General features: G+C 46.8%; 1 protein-coding gene across 2 annotated transcripts in view; it reads right to left on the bottom strand.

Moving 5' to 3' along the window:
• The window catches only part of GASK1A (golgi associated kinase 1A), a 59993-nt gene that overhangs the window by 36087 nt on the left and 8941 nt on the right, over positions 1-14965 (bottom strand). The window contains exon 1 of one of the 2 annotated variants that reach the window (XM_030329574.2): positions 3731-3906. The exons of the other annotated variant lie outside the window; for it this stretch is intronic. The gene's annotated coding sequence lies outside the window, so the exon portion shown is untranslated. Of the gene's footprint in view, positions 1-3730; positions 3907-14965 lie in introns of those variants that run through there. 2 annotated transcript variants of the gene reach the window in all.

Raw genomic sequence — 14965 nt, 5'->3', positions numbered from 1 at the left:
CATATCTGACTTGAGAGGTGAATACAGTAGATTCGATTAATAATAGCCACTCCCCACAGTGTATGTACTAATGTGATGATTTTTACAATTATAGAAATTGTACAGAACGGTAGAGAAAGATTTAGAGAAGGACCTTGCTCAAGGTCACAAAGCCAGTCAGTGGCAGACGGGATTTGAATTTTTCCCAAAACCCACGTACTTTTTCACTCTACCACAGAATGATGAAGGAGGCCCTGGGAGATAGAAGTGAGTTTAGGGAGGGGATAAGCATGGCAAAGGAACCTGGGATTTTGTGCCCCTTTCAACAACGTCCTTTGGCTTCACACAGTCTTTATTTGCAGCAGTTCGGTGGATGTGAAGTCCAATAAGCCAGCTTAGTCTTGTAAGTGGTGGTCTACACAGTGGGTTCTTAAGGACGGAGAAAGGTCCTTCTTCAAAATGAAAATCTCTTTTTATGTCCTCCCACCCTTCCTTAACCTGCCCAGGTAAATGCTCTCCTTGGCACCTTTGAAGAAAAGCATTTTTTTTTTAAATTTTTTTTTCAATGTTTATTTATTTTTCGGACAGAGAGAGACAGAGCATGAACGGGGGAGGGGCAGAGAGAGAGGGAGACACAGAATCGGAAACAGGCTCCAGGCTCTGAGCCATCAGCCCAGAGCCTGACGCGGGGCTCGAACTCACGGACCACGAGATCATGACCTGGCTGAAGTCGGACGCTTAACCGACTGCGCCACCCAGGCGCCCCTGAAGAAAAGCATTTTGAACAGGTAAAGGCACCATAGATATTTGACCTTGGGGGATTTATGGCTGAGATGGGGACTGAAGGTTACTTGGAGGTGACTTGAAGCTCTTGTGAGGCTCGGATTTAAGTCTAGTTCGCCCCAGGCACATGATTCCATGAATGTCTGGCCAGTTCTGCTGCTTAGCTTCCATAACATAACTTCAGGGATGCAATCACCTTGCGATGTGACAGAAACCTCCTGGTTGCACGAATAACAACAGCTTGTGCTTGGGATGGGAATGAAGACCAAATAAGTTGCAACAAGTGATGGTTCTCAGCTAGGAAAAGAACTGAAACAGGGAGAAGGGCCCCAGAAAACACAACTTACAAAAAAAGTAAAGAGAAGAATGTTAAATTTAGAAATGGCAGACATTAGTCCTCGGTGAAGATATGCTAAGCACTAAAAGACCATCTTGGCAAGCCCAGGAAAAAAGGCCTCCGTCACTCATTCTTTCACCCCCAAACACCTCAAGTCCTGCCAAAACTTCTGCCAGCCATGAGGCCGGTAGGAAAACAACAGATTCAGAATCCAGGCTCCCAGAAGTCAAGTAAATTACGGGACCAAAGCAACAGCTGCCTAGTAGATCCTCAAGAATGAATGAATGAATGAATGAATGAATGAATGAATTGCATATATTCAGAAGAGTCACTAACACAGTGGTGGGATTCAATGTACACTAGGGGGGAAATTACCTTCTTTGGACCAGTAGTCTCAAAACCTTTTGATGACATACACTTACTAGTAAACATTTTGAGCACATCCCTCTAATACTTCCCACATTAGTTTACCCAATATTTACAAACTGTAAGCAGGTAGTGCTAAATGAATATGTTCATTGTAAAACATGAACAAGAAATGAAAAATTTGAAAAGGATCAGGTAAAACAAATGTAAACAGAAGTTTTAATATTTTTTTATACTGTAATACAGTGAATTATCTAGTGTATCCCTGAGGTGCATAAGCCCCGCCCTGGAGACCTCTAATCTAGAAATAGTCTGTTTCTTCGTACAAAAAATGACTCTGGCAAGGAGTGATCTGAGTTTGACTACGCTCATCTGTTATTTTTTAAAAATGCATACTTACCCCCCAGTGTACTGAAGATGATTTGAAGGGGATATGGGACCAAATAAAATAAATATTTTCTTGTGTAAATCAGGCAAATCACCAAGATTGAGGTCAACAATCTAGAGACTCTTGTCAGAAATAAATGAATCAGAGAACAGGTACATTTGAATGAGAAAATCAGAGTCTAATGAACACCTGTAGTCCTCAAATGTTCAGAAATGAAAATCAGGGGAAACAAGGTTAGGAAACAAGAGATTGGGAATTGTTGGCTTTGACTATTAAGAATATGAGAACTGGGGCGGTTAAGCATCTGACTCTTGATTTCAGCTCAGATCATGATCTCACCATAGTGAATTCCAGCCCTGTGTTAGGCTCCGCACTGAACATGGAGACTGCTTAACATTCTCTCTCTCTCCCTCTCCCTCTGCCCCTCTTCCCCGCTCACGCACTCTCGTCCTCTCTCTCAAAACGAAAATAATGGAAGAACTGAACAATGAGATTCTGCTGTGAGCCAGTGTTTATTCAACTCAGCACTGTCTAATAAGAATATAATGCTAACTGCGTATGGAATTTTAAATTTTCTAGTAGCCACATTTTAAAAAGGGGAGGGGCACCTGGGTAGCTCAGTCAGTTAAGCATCCGACTTCGGCTCAGGTCATGATCTCGCGGTCCGTGAGTTTGAGCCCCGCGTCGGGCTCTGTGCTGACACCTCAGAGCCTGGGGCCTGCTTTGGATTCTGTGTCTCCCTCTCTCTGCCCCTGCCCTACTTGCTCTCTCTCTCTCTCTCTCTCTCTCTCTCTCTCAAAAATAAACATTAAAAAAAATTTTTTTAATAACTAAATAAAAAGGGGAAAGAGCCAGGTGATACTGACTTTAATAATATTTTTTACTTAGCCAAATACATCTGCAATATTATCATTTCAACATTTTATCAATATAAAATTGAGTTATTTTTACATTTTTCGTAATACATCTTTGAAACCCAACGTGTATTTCACACATACTGCACATCACAGTTCAGACCAGCCACATTTCAATATGTGTCTGGTGGCTACCATCCTGAACAGCACAGATCTGAACTGAGGCATAGATTCTTGGAACCCCAGGAGTCTACAGTGTTAGAGAAATGCTATACTAAAGGACAAACAGCACCGTATCACTTAGATCAACACAACTGTAAATCCAAACACAAAGGCAAGCATACAATTTGTAGTAGGGTGGCATTCCAATTTCCAGGAAAGTTAGATTCTAATAGAGCAAAGTAGGCAAAAATTAAGTCTTGATCAAAATTACCCTTGAAAATCCCTTAAGAAGGAAACTAATACACATCAGTTTTTCCTTCAACATTAGAACAGATGTTGAGTGTTTGGTCTCAAGTTGGGAAATTCTTGTAGCACACTCAGCCTTGAGACACACACCAGACCATCTACAGGGGATTCTGGGAGAGGAAAGTTTGAACATAGACCTACCTCGTTCCATTAACATTTGGAAGGAGATTAGCAATAATTAACACCAGATTTCTAATCAGCAAAGTTTCTAGTAGTAAAAAGAATCCAGAACGGAAAGGAAGGTGTGTGTAACAAGAGAAAAACAGGTCAGGGAGCTGCATCGAGAGCGGCAGGAAACAATTCAGGTGGGAGAGAGGGTGGCTGAGGGGAGAGGCAGCAGGCCTGATCCCTGCAGCCTCCAGGGTAAGAGGACCCAAGGTGCGGAAGCCTCCCCAGCTCTCAGAAATTCTTTCTCCAAAGCAAGTTTGGCTGCCCTCTCTTTGTCACACAAAATTTAAAGTACATGTACGATTGCCCCAAAGGTCCCCAGTGCCCACGGTCTAATTACACCCCCAGAGGCCCACCTGTTCCCACCTTCGCCCCTACCTTCCTCACCTTGTCTAATTTCTCACCGAGGCTTTTGGCAAAAGTAGGTGTTCCTGGAAGTCAGCTATACACCACCAACAACCCCTCGCCTCCTGCAACTTGAATCTCAGTTCTCCTCTTGTGAAAGGGATCGGGTCGATCAATGTTTCCCCATCTGCAGCTTTCTGTTCATAAGTATATAAACAACCACTGTATCCCTGCCCATATACTTGCTAAGGGCTATGTGAGCCCTCTGAGCACAGAGCAGTATTTCGTAACATCTGGCTCCTTTTCCTCTGTCCTGGCCTCCTGCCCTGGTCTGGTGGGGCCAAACCCATTTCGGGGTTGATGTGACCGCATGCTGTTTGGATTGAGTTGCATCGAGTGTTAGAAGGAATGATCTCTTATCCTGGACTGTGTATCCCCACCAAGTTCCACCAAGAAGAGACACTGGAAAGGTTCTGCTCCTCTCCTGTGTCATGAAGTACAACTTCTCTCTGCATATGACCCAGGACAGGCTTTCTGGACTGGTCCCACAATGCCAGAGCTCTGGTCAGACAGAGTTCTGTCAACGTGAATATCCAATGCTGGGCGTTCCCAACACTGGGGCATCTGGAATGGTGTATCTGGTGGGCAGGGGAGGGGCAGAGGTGGAAAGGGGGATGAAGAGCCAAGGAGAGAGCTCTCCCAGGCAGGAAAATGTAGGCTAAACTCCATTTGTCTCCTGTGACAGGCATCTACTGGGTACCTCTACTGGTGCACTGTGGTGCTGTGGGGTCCAAAAGAATGGAAATTTCCCTGTCTTCAAAAAAAAGTAATATTCAGTTCAGGAAATGGGTCCAGAAGAAGACTTTAAAAAGTAAAACTATGAAACCAAGAGAAAGTAGTCTTCAGTATCCTCTCTGCCCCGTTTTGCCCCCCAGTACAACTAAAACTAAATTGTCTATAACCCCAGACACTTGTTGGACGATTATACAGTTAATCTCATGGGAGTAGCACTGTAAAACAACAAATGTTAAGAACGGCAGTGTTTACCAAGTATTAATGTGTTTTTCCTATTTGCATTCCTGAGGACCTGTGTGAAGCTTATCCACTTACCTGGGAGTGTCAGAGCTAGCAGGAAAGCCTCCCTAGCTCTCAGAAATTCATTGTGTTACAGAAGAGATGCAAATGGCTGGACCAAAGTTCACTTTCTGACATGCAAAATAGAATTATGTGGAAATTCATGGACTTGTATGCATAGCTTCTGTCTTGAGAGATTTCCTAGGCTCCTTCACCTCCCTCTTTAGCATCAAAGGCCAAACCTGGAGAATCTAGTTGATTTGACCCAGGGGCCACCAGTTTGAAACCCCTGGATTATACAAGCTCTAAATTATTTCCACTTCTGAGATTCTGCAGCTCCCTGTATTTCCACAGACCCGAAAAGGAACTTAATTAAAGAGCTATAATCCTAACTCTGGAAGTAGTAGAACACAGCATTTATTTGTTAAATAACGAGTAACTATTGATTTGCCTTGTTTTGGTATATGGGAGTGGGAAAGCATCTGAAGGTCACATTGGTCTCACTTGACCCTCAGGAGCACACAGCCCTAGCCCGACCACGCAGGACTGGGCCAGCTGATGACAGAGAGTAACTCACGGTCCTCAAAGTGGAGGTTGGATGACTACTGTGGTAAACGTGGTAATGGCCTCCTAAGATATCCAGGACCTAATCCCTTGAAACTGCGGAGTTTGTGTTGAAAAGGGGGACTTTGAAGAAAAAGAAAGAAAGAGAAAGGGCTTTGCAGGTGTGATTGAATTAAGGATCCTGAGATGGAGAGATTATCCTGGATTACTTGGTGGGCCCTAAACAGAACGGCAAGTGTCTTTACAAGAGGGAGGCAGAGGTAGATCTCACTACAGAAAAGAAGGCAATGTGATGAGTGAAGCAGATAGGAGTGATGCTATCTGAAGGTAGAGGAAGGGGCCACAAGCCAAAAAATGCAGTGGCTAAGCGAAGCTGGAAACGGCTTCTCCCCTAAAGCCTCCAGAAGGAAGCAGCCCCACCGACACCTTGACTTGAGCCCAGTGACACTGATTTCAGACTTCTGACCAGAACTGTAAGAGAACAAATGGACGCTGTGTTAAGCCGCCAAGTTTGTGGTAATTTGAGACAGGAGCAAGAGGAAATTAATACAACCTCCACACTGTCTGCTGTAGAGATTGGCCATATGGCCTTCCTTAAGATGTCTTCCCACTGCAGAAGTCCCTGGGCAGCCCAGTTCTAAGAAGGCCATGTCCAGCATGCCCACCTTGGGAATCTAAGTGTCTCTGTCAGGGTAGGCAGTTGGTGGAGGCAGCCTAGAAGACTCAAAGGACCACCTCCTACCCTACCGCAGATGGAACAGCAGGGAGGTGGCCTTGGCCCTGACAGCTGGTCCAGGTCAGGGGCTCCTGACCACCTTCACCCTGGGGTTGGCTGCAGGTGGAGGGCACTGGCCCGTGGAGAAGCATCAGTGTGCACCAGCTCCGTCCAGAATGCAGAGTAGATGTCAGCAGGGTGGCACAGTGATTTGAAAATGCAACAACAGGCACATTGCCTCCAAAATTGGCCTCATTCCTGGGAAACTAAACCAAGCTCAAGAAGGGGGGAATGGCCATATTAAAATGAGGGGGGAGTTCAATAGACTGTCACCTTGTGGGCTGAAATCCATGTAGTGTCTGGGTCACTATCAGATTTTGTTTTTAAGGAAAGGAAAGGAATAAAAGAGAAAAGAGAGAAAGGAAACATGAGTTAATGTATCTCACAGGGATAAGTATCATTTCAAAAAACCTATGAGTTACACGCATACACACATGTGGAGTCGCAATGCAAAATATATTGCTAAGCACATCAGTAAAAGAAAAGTCTGAAAGCCAATGCGTTCAATGACATAGTTGTGGCAGTCAGGACGCGGTAAGAAACCACAGGTTTTTCCCTGAGTTCATGTCCTAAGAAAGCCGACAATGATGGTAGAGTCCCCCTCCTGAAAATCTGGGCATCATCGATGGCCACAGAGACCAAATCAGGGCCAGTCATGGCCAGAGAGCTGGTATCAGGTGAATTTGCACCAGAAACCCCCAGGTTAGCACCAAAGTCATGGGGAGGGTGTGGTGAACCAGTAGAGAGGAAGAGCCATCAGTAGGAGTCACCCTACAGAGCCATGCGTATCACATAAGCCCTCAGGCCCAGCTGGGGGAGAAGGCCAGGGTGTCCTAGCTCTTCACTTGTTTCTACAACAGTAGAGACAATGGCACCTATCTCCCAGGACTGATGAGGGTGTTTAATGAGCTAATGTGTCTAAAACTCATAAAGAAATCATAGGGACACAGCAACAGTTCAAAAGATGGTAGCTGCCATTATTGTTATCCTGTGAAGAACGGACCACGACAAAGGAGAAACTGGGCTGAAGAACTCCCTACAGGTCCAACCTCTAGATGCCATGCAGCAGCCATTACCTCTCTCAGGAGGACTGGTTTCAGAACCATGCCTGTCCTGCTGGCACTGCCCCTCCCCACCTCTCCCCTGCCCCCCACCTCTTCTGCCCCTCCCCTCCCCTCCCCCTCCCCTCTCCCATCCCCACCTCTTCTCCTACAGCCTCTTCTCATTCTGGGGTTCAGGTCCCCAGGACAGTCCACAGCTGGTCCTTCATCCAACCAACTCCTGAAATTTTGAGTCTTCCAGGTGTTCCTTCTACAGAATTGTGCTCACAGCCAGCGTCCTCCCACAGAGATGAACAACCAGGAGATGACCAGGACCATTTAAAGGACTTCAGAAGTGATCAGTAACAGCACAGCAGTTCAGCACAGAGGCTCCGTCATCCCAGCAATACTGCCTACTTGCTGTGTGGCCCTGGGCAAGTTACTCACCTTCTTTGCTTCTTACCAGGTCCTGACTGCCACAGCTATGCCATTTGCCCGCTGGCTTTCAAACTTTCTTTTCACCAATATGCACAGAAATACATTTGACAACGTGACCCAAAGTGTGTGGGTGTGTGTGTGTATAACTGAAATAAAAGCTTCATGAAATGACACCCTTAAGCAATGGAATGACTCATGTTGTCTTTCTCCCTTCTCTTTCCTTCTTTTCCTTTCCCCTCTCTTAAAAAATAATCTGGTAGTGACCCACTAATATGGAACTTGCCATTTTCTCACCTGTAAAATGGGGGAAATAGACATACCTACCTATAGTGGGTGCTATCCGTGCCTTGCCCATATCCCCTCCCACAAGCGGCTTTGACTCTCTGCCTTCAGGCTTGCTTTGGATGCTGGAATATGCCCGCCAGGAAGTTAATACCCCCCCAGGATCAGCCGTCAACCCATGACAGACAGGAACTGGTGGGTAAAGTTCCCATCTGCTTCAGCTGTCAGGTAGGACGACTCTGAGGCATGTTCTACACAGTCCCCCTGAAGTCCCCAGCAGGAACAAGCTCCAGCCCACAGCGGTAACCTGCTCCTTCCAGCACCCTGCATCAGCTGCCTCCTGGTCTCACTCTCCATTCCCCACCCCCTCAGCCTCACCTGCTGCTGTCTTATACTGCCATCTTCCAGATAAATTACTCACATTGGAATCCTTGTCTCAAGGTCTGCTTTGGGGAGAAGCCAACCTAAGACACGGCCTTATAGGGCAGTTAGGCAAATTCAATGAGACAAATGTCAAATGCTTACAAGGATTTCAGGCTCCTAGTAGATGCTCAATAAATGTCAGCTGGGAGGAGGGGGAGAAGTGTTCCCTGGGCAGTGTCACGTGAGGTTCAGCTGGAGAGGGAAGAGTCTGTGGGGTGAGGGTCAGAGCAGCCCATGGACGACGAGCCCAAGGGAGTGTATTTTTGGAAAACAATGTTGTTGCTCAATCTGAAACACTTCTGTGGGTCACACACAAAACTACATTCCTGTGACCCTCTCACAGGTGGTTGCAGTTGGTCACCTAAGGTACGGATCTTAGAGGGCGGAGGCTGGACAAGAAGGAAAACTTCTGTGCCTCCTGCCCCAAGCAAAGAACCCTGGCTCACGGAGCTGCCCATCACAGGGACCCTCAGCCCTGCCCCTGAGGGAACAGGATTCTAGCCCAAGTTCTAACCTCAGCTCTGACTCACTGCTCAGCATATGAAGGAAGCATGGAATGTGAGGTTCCACATAGGGTTGTAACACATGCAGCCGCCAGGTCTCTGCTCCAGGGACAGAGTGACCTATCTGTCATCGAAAGACAAACAGTCTCTCAGGGTTTGTGCACATTCTCCAGGGACTCCACAAGTCCTCAGGCTCGGTATGGATGGCCCCAGACCACGGGCATAGGCTAAGAAAGGGACTGAGCAGCCCACGTCCAAATGGTCCCCGAGACCCGCACTCAGCCCCTAACCGCAGGACCAGCCCCCAGAACAAATGTGCCCACCACAACCTTTCTCGAGTCCCCAAGCTGTTTGACAAGTGTCCTCTCTGGGCCCAGAGGGAGGCAACCGTTTACCAGGCTGGCCTGCCATCACCAGTCTGTTAGTAACACATGGGCTCGGAGCCAGACTGCCTGGATTTTGATTCCAGCTCCACTGTGTCATTGCTGTCACCTTGGGCCTCAAGTTCCTCATCTGTATAATGGCAATAAGAAGACTACCTCCTTTGTAAGGTGGACGATTCATTAGCTCATTTAGCAGAACCTCCTGAGCCAAGTACTCCTCCAGGCAGAAGAGACAGGCCGTGACGGAAACAGACAAAAGTCACTACCCTTATGATGGTGACATTCTGGTGGGAAAAGAATGTGACTTCGTAAAAATAAAAACACTCCACTGAGCACCGCGAGAGTTATATGAGCTGTTGTAGGCAAAGCATTCAAAACAAAGCCTGACACCTAGCTATGTTCGATCAGTGTTAACATTCTTACTATTACTAGTCTCATAATTTTCTAGCAACAGCCATGGGGTTACCTCCATGGTAGGGCTTCTGGAATCTGCACGGAGAATGCATGCCCTATAGGTTGGGGTGTAAAGCCTCTGCCCACTCCTGAGTTGAGAGGGAGTTAAACATAGTCTTTTACCTCTCCCTCCCTGCTCGCCCTTGTTCTGCTGTCTCTACATTGATTCTACGATGGGGCCTTTGCAGTCCTGCTGGCCCCAGGAGTCCTCTCTGTATCCATAACTGAATTACCATTTTGTTCCAGCTCACAAGAGCACCAGTGTGGGAAACACCACAGGCCAGATGGAATTTTGGAGACCCTGTCATTTGTTAGAAATTTTCTCTGGCTGCCCTTGTATTAACTGCCATATATTTTGCTCTCAGGCCCAGGAGTGGAGCTGGGGTGGGAAAGGAGTAGGGATTTCTTTCTTTTTTTTTTTTTTTTTTTTAATGTTTATTTTTGAGAGCAAGAGAGACAGAGTGTGAGTGGGTGAGGGGCAGAGACAGAGGGAGACACAGAATCCGAAGCAGATTCCAGGCTCTGAGCTGGCAGCACAGAGCTCGATGCTGGGCTCGAACCCACAGACCGTGAGATCTGACCGTGAGCCGAAGTTGGACGCTTAACTGACTGAGCCACCCAGACGCCCCGGGAGTTCTTGCTTAAAAACATACATCAAGTTTTTCTCTAGGCCATCCCATTCCAGCCTTCAAGAGTATTCTACTCCCTGGCTGCTCAGAGGACAGGACACAACCCCAGAGAAGGGGCAGAGGTGGGGGGTGGGGGGGAGTCGGTTTTCCAGACACACTTCTCCCCTCTCTGGCCAAACCCATGACAACAGGGGAAACTGAGCCAACAAAGACACCAAGGGAAGACTCCACCTCAGTCTTGTCTTAAATCAATCCCAGTTGTAGCAGGTCAAATGGACGTCTTCAGGATAAGGCGTAGAGGAGACTTTGTAAACTGGGACCATGGGCCAAATCTGGCCTACAGATGTGTTTTGCCTGGCCTGAAGTATTTTTACTAAATTCAAACCAATGTTTAAAAACCAGGATATTTCACATAAAAAATCCAGATTTGGGGCTTCCCTTGAAAAGAGGAAGTTCCAGCCACAGCTTGGGCCCATGTTCTCGCACAGATGGAGTAGAGTACGGCTCGCTTTCAACAACATGCTCTCTACAGTTCGTTGCAGGCCCCGCCATTCCCTATTATCTCCTAACACCGAGGAGGAAAGACCTTTGCCTTTGGGATCTCACTAGCTTTATTGTCTTTCATAGAAGATAAACACTTCTTTGACCATGGCTCAATAAAACTTGAGAATACAAAGCAGATTGATTTTTTTTCCACTATACCCAGCTTACTTCATTCACTGTGCCAGCAGCCTGGGTTCTATCTGCACATCAGTTTATACTTATTGGTTCAGAGCTGTACCACTCAATATAAGAGCCATTGATCACATGTGACTGTTTACATTTAAATTAATTAAAATTTGAAATCTTCATTCCTGGTCACACTAGTCACATTTCAGGTACTCAACAGCCACCGTGGGTAGTGGCTCCCATGACGGGCAGCACAGAATAGAGGATTTTCATCACCTCCAGAATTTATATTGGACAGCTCTGGAAAGACTTAAATGTGATATATGGGAGGCTACCACCCAATTAAAACACTTGCTGAGCACCTCCTCTGCATCCACACTGGGTGCTACAGGAGAGCTGCTGTCTTCCTGGGGCTCACAAACTAGGCAGAAAGCCATAGGCAGGGACAAGAGACAACAGGAAGTGCCCAGGGGTGCCTCAAGGACCCTCTCAGTGCTCCAGAACAGGAGCAAGTCTCACGATACAAAGAAACACTCTGCTTGTCCATCGCACGTGCTCTTGGTCCAGAAACAGGGATTCCCTGTGTCCTCGTGGAGATGCTGCTTAGATGTTGGGGGCTCGGCCCCCCATGTTCTGGAGGCTCCTCAAGCTAAACACACAGAGAGAGTCGAGTTGGGCTTAAGAGCTCCCCCTCAGTGTCAGGGCTCCTTCGCTCAGCACTGGCCTCCCTTATCCCCAACACCCTGCTCTAACACACCTGTGTCTCCTGCCCCCACACACCATTCCCCAAGGCGGTCCTGCTCCCAGGCCTTCCCAAATCCGCACCCAGCCCACCCTCAGGGCTCTCCTATATTTGAAGACGATATACCTGGGACTCAGATTCTCAGCACAACGCTCTCCACAACGAACTAATTTCCAAGGATATTTCCTTTTAACAGAAAATTTCCAAAGACCAGGTATCAAGGTGAAACATCTAAATTGTGAAAATTTTCAGGCTAATCGATTGGAAACAGTCGCATCGGTGGTTGGAGGGCCCGCTGTGAAGTCCTTCCTATTGGTAACTGTGTGACCTGGCCATTACTCAGCATCAGTGTTCTCTAAATTACTCTATTACTGATCTCTAAAATGGGTTTAATGACACCAGCCTTAACAGTTGAAGGATTAAGGATTCAATGAGATAATCTATAAGAAAGCCACAAAGCCCAGTGCAAATATATGTTGTTATTAGTACTGAGAGGAAATTATATTTTGACACCCAGGAGAGTGCCTAGTACACACAAGAAGTTTGTTGAAAATTATTTTTTAAGTGATCCTGGAGTAGAGGCCGAGAGAAGATACTTTTAGGCAAAGGGGGCCGTTAGCACACTGCCAAGATCAGATCACACAGATGAATGCCTACACAGAAGCAGGAGTTCTGAATCTTTTTAGCACCAAAGATGCTTCTAGTCACCTAGTGAAGCCATGGATCCTTCTCAGGATGCTTTTTTTAAATGTACAAAATAAAAGATATAGGGTTCCAAAGGCAATCAATTATATTGAATACATTGTATTGAATATACTATATGCTGAAATAAAGTTAGGACAGTCACCTAAAAAATAAATGTATGGTATAATAATACACGTTCTTCTTTATCGATACGTTAAATAACATATCTACCAGCACATCTAATAACAAGTGCACTTTCAAAGCAGTCAGGAGAAAAGAATATGCTTCAAAGTCCGTGTCTCCACTGTCATGACATGAATTATCCGTGATTCCTCCTGGTGACAAGGTCACATGTCCTGCTAACACTATTCTGGTTCGTGCCTAGATTCCTTATTAAAGAAACACTGCATTTCAGTTAGGGGTTTCCTTAGTAAAAGTAAAGATGTAACTTTTCTTCAGTCAGGTGTAGGGCTCCCCTGAATTCTATGTATGGACTCCAGGTCAAGAACCCTCGAACGACGTACCCTTTTACTTCTACCACTTGATTCCATCTTTCTCTAGTTCACCACTGTAGGGAGGGCTGATATAATGGAATCCCCTTTATAGCATATACCCCCCCATTCTAGAACCCTTTATGCATTGGAGCTAGGGTCCAAGGCTACTCTCCACTCCTACTCCCCTTGAGGCACTGAGGGATCCTACTAACAGTTGTAGAGGCTCAGGCCTCTGCAGCCCTGTCTGTTGTCTAGGAACTATGTAATCACAGCTCTCATTAATTGCACACTTGGTATATGCTGATGACCATGATATGAAATGCTTTTTCCTCATTATAGCGTCAAACACACAATCTCACAAGGGGATGGTATTATGTTCATGGGGAAACTGAGGCTGAGGTTAAAGGTCCAGTGACTTGCCCAAGGTAGTAAGCAGGGTTTGAATTTAATTCCGATTACAAATCACCTTTTGAGGATACAAAAATACAAATTTGAAGGGATACTTGCACCCCGATGTTTAGAGCAGGATTATCAAGAGCCAAGCTATGGAGAGAGCCCAAATGTCCACCGTCTGATGAATGGATAAAGATGTGGTGTATATATATATATATACAATGTAATTACTCAGCCATCAACAAGAATGAAACCTTGCCATTTGCAATAACATGGATGGAACTAGAGCATATTGTGCAAAGCGAAATAAGTCAGTCAGAGAAAGAAAAATACCATATGATTTCCCTCATACATGGAATTTAAGAAACTCAACAGATGGACATATGGGAGGGGGGAAGAAAAGAGAGAGGGAAACAAACTTTGAGATATATATATATATATATATATATATATATATATATATATTTTTAGAAACAGAGGGCACAAGTGAGAGAGGGGCAGAGAGAGAGAGAGGCGGGGGAGAGAGAGAGAGAGAGAGAGAGAGAGAGTGAGAACCCCACAAGGGGCAGAGAGAGAGAAGCAGAGCTCACCCGAAGCGGGGCTCAAGCTCACCAGGGGGACTCAAACTCATGAACCATGAAATCATGACCTGAGCGGACATCAGATGCTTAACTGACTGAGCCACCCAGGCATCCCAACCATGAGACTTAACAATAGAGAACAAACTGAGGATTGGTGGAGGGAGGTGGGTGGGGGATGGGCTAGATGGGGGATGGGTATTAGGAGGGCACTTGTGATGAGCACTGGGTGTTGCATGTAAGTGATGGATCACTGACTTCTACTCCTGAAACCAATATTGCAGTGTATGTTAACCAACTAGAATTTAAATAAAAACCTGAGGGGGAAAAGCACCCTTTGAACCCTTCGTGCTTTAAAACCGTATCAAGTAAGCTATTGCGACAATTACAGTTTAAACCCATCCACCCTGGGAGTGAGCGCCACTGCAAGGGGGGTGAGTGCATGTGAACAAAGGGCCAGGAGCCTTTCCCCCCTCTCAGTGAAGTGACTAAACAGAGTGGCATTGCCCAGTCAGCCATCTGCACCCCCACCCCAAAGGGAAATGATGGGATTTTAACTAGAGTTTCAAGAGAGAATGTTCTGGGGGGGGGGAAGAAAGGAATACAATAGCGTCTTTGTAGTTGCAACAGGATCTCTAGAGTGCCAGGCGAAGCGAGGGTAGTAGGGGGAGGAGGGCGAGACAGAACTCGGTGACTGACTGCGTGAGCTGACTGGGCCCGGGGCCCTGCAGACAGTGGCTGGTGCACAGGGAGGCCGGGAGGGAGTGCTCAGACTGTCTAGGAGGCCACCCCCGCCGCCAGCCAGTCCCTGAGCCGGGGTCCAGTTCCCCCAGGAGGTACACACTGAGCCTCTGTATGGACAGACAACAGAGCCACTCTGTCCTAGAGAAAGAAGCGTGTGTGCCCTGCCCACCTTCCTCAGGGCACAGGGATGGACGCCCAAATGGCCCATTCACTAGCCACCCCAGCCTCGAGCCCTCACACCGCCTACAGCCTCCACCTCCAGTGCGTCCAGAATCCCAGACAACACAACCCCGAGCCCCACCCCAGCCTGGGCACAGCTTGAGACTTTTGCTCCTCCCTACCTGACCTCCCCCCCCTGCTTCCTTCCATCTGGGTGGTCATCGGTGATCACGTTTTCCCTGGGGCTGGA

This window comes from Lynx canadensis, chromosome C2 (genome assembly GCF_007474595.2).
Source record: "Lynx canadensis isolate LIC74 chromosome C2, mLynCan4.pri.v2, whole genome shotgun sequence".
In the NCBI taxonomy this organism is placed as follows: domain Eukaryota; kingdom Metazoa; phylum Chordata; class Mammalia; order Carnivora; family Felidae; genus Lynx; species Lynx canadensis.
The sequence above is the reverse complement of the archived record's forward strand: the minus strand, read 5'-3'. Positions and strand labels throughout refer to the sequence as shown.